General features: G+C 45.6%; 1 pseudogene; it reads left to right on the top strand.

The window, feature by feature from the left end:
• The first annotated feature begins 1,058 nt into the window (after positions 1-1,058).
• On the top strand, positions 1,059-2,246 carry LOC125102604 (40S ribosomal protein S11-like; annotated as a pseudogene).

Raw genomic sequence — 2,246 nt, 5'->3', positions numbered from 1 at the left:
TTTTTTTCACTTCCCTCTATAATCGTAACAGACAGTTAAGGGAGTTTTTGAATATCTGGATAAAAATGTAGAAATTATTTAGTAATCATGATTTTTCCCACTGATTATTAAGATTGCTTTGCATCATCATTTTAAGATTTTATATTACCTGAAGAACTGCCTGTATTTATGCTTTCTGATTAATGTAGGCAGTTAAACTTTTTTTTTTTTTTAAAGATTTTATTTATTTATTTGACAGAGAGAGATCACAAGCAGGCAGAGAGGCAGGCAGAGAGAGAGGAGGAAGCAGGCTCCCCGCTGAGCAGAGAGCCCGATGCGGAGCTCGATCCCAGGACCCTGAGATCATGACCCGAGCCGAAGGCAGCGGCTTAACCCACTGAGCCACCCAGGCGCCCCTAAGCTATCTTTTTTCACTCTAAGCCATGGTCCCCTTCATTACCACAGGTTCTGTAAATATTCTGAATTCTCAGTGATATGTAAGAGTTCCTGAAAGATACAAATTTCTTCATTCTCCACTAGGAACCTGGAAATGTTTATTATTAGAAAAGCAAAACCGTTGGTCAAACTGTCTTTCCTTAGATCAGAGTTGCATGCCAAGAACCCAGCTTTAGGGACCTTGGTAGCACAAAGGAGGGTGGAAAGGGTTTGTGATCCCCAAAGACTTTTTTAATGTCAGACAAGAGCAAAGCTTTAGTCCAAAACCATCCACAGGAAAGCAGTGAAAACACAGGGGTTCTTGTTATTGTTTCAGGTTTTTAAAATGTGCTTTAAGAAGGGTGCTGTCTGCCTGTTGCCGGCACCTCAGTCCCTGAGTAACAGAGGACAGGCATGATGGAATTTTCTGAGGAAAGGGTCACAGCAGAGCTATGGCTCTGCTTTACATACAGTGAGGTTGGGGTTGGGAACTGGGGAGAGCAGATCCTGAAGGTGCACCCCTCCCTAAGCCCCTCTAGCTGTTTACTCCAACCCGACATCACCAGCAATGACTACCTGTTGGGATTGGCCCTGGAAGTAGGGAAGGTCTTCCCTCTCTCTCCCTAATTCTAGGCTGTGGTGTTATGCCACAGAGCAGAAAACATAAGGAGTACCAAGAAGGTGAGGGTTGGAAAAAGGACAGAGCACCCAAACCTGTTGAGAGACCCGGATGCTGCCACTGCCCTCAAGCTACCATAATTTCTCTGAACCCAGAACAGGAGCAAGACCTCTACCTGTGCAACTGTCAAAGGAGAAAAGGGGTGTCCATCCGAGATGGGACCTTGAGGTGTGTGCGGCAAGGGAAACCCTCCTGGGGAGTGGGGCCACAATGAGCCAGACCAACGTAAGTCCTCACTCTACTGCCCCGGCAGGCCTGCATTGCTCTTCCTTGAGTGGACGGCCAGTCAGAGAAAGTGGCTGCATTTTGTTGTTACTCTTTGTGTTCCAAAAAAGATTTTAAAATTGTGTTTCTTTTTCCTCTGGTCTTCAAATATTTGCTCAATGAATGAATGTGTGTGTGTAAAAGGACAAGACCGAGAAGGTGCTTACTCTTCTTGTGTTTCCTTTCTCGTAGAGTGAGGTAGACATAAACACAAGGTCTCAATTAGTTTTGAATGAGGGAGATAATTAGGTGCCCCCAAAAGTCTTTCTGGGGTCTATAACTTAGTCTAAATTACTTCAGTCCAGCTTTTCCTCCGGTGACCAGGAAGACAGTAGACGTTCAGAGTGAGCTTGCCTACTCACAACAGCCAAAAATCTTTCAAACTAAGAAGGTCCTTCTTGGAGAAACTGGCAAGGAGAAGCTCCCATGATACTATAAGAACATCGGTCTGGGTTTCAAGGTGCCTAAGGAGGCCACTGAGGCTGCCTACATTGACAAGAAATGCCCCTTTACCAGCAATGTCGCCATCTGAGGGTGGATTGTGTTTGGCATGGTGACCAAGATGAAGATGGAGAGGACCATTAGTTATCCAGCAAGACTGCCGCCACCACATCTGAAAGCACAGCTACTCAGAGAAACACCATAAGAACATGTCCTATACCTGCCCTCCTGCTTTACAGATGCCCAGATCAGGAACATCATCACAGTGGACAAGTGCCAGCCCCTGAGTCAGACCACATACTTCACCATGCTCAAGGTCATCAAGTCCACTGGCACCAAGAAACAATCTCGAGGTTCTGAGACTGGATGCCTGCCAACGCCAGACAAAACAGAGTTATTTTCCCCATTCATCAGTCAATCAATCAATCAATCACTTCAGCCCAGATAG

This window comes from Lutra lutra, chromosome 6 (assembly GCF_902655055.1).
Source record: "Lutra lutra chromosome 6, mLutLut1.2, whole genome shotgun sequence".
Taxonomy (NCBI): domain Eukaryota; kingdom Metazoa; phylum Chordata; class Mammalia; order Carnivora; family Mustelidae; genus Lutra; species Lutra lutra.
The sequence above is the reverse complement of the archived record's forward strand: the minus strand, read 5'-3'. Positions and strand labels throughout refer to the sequence as shown.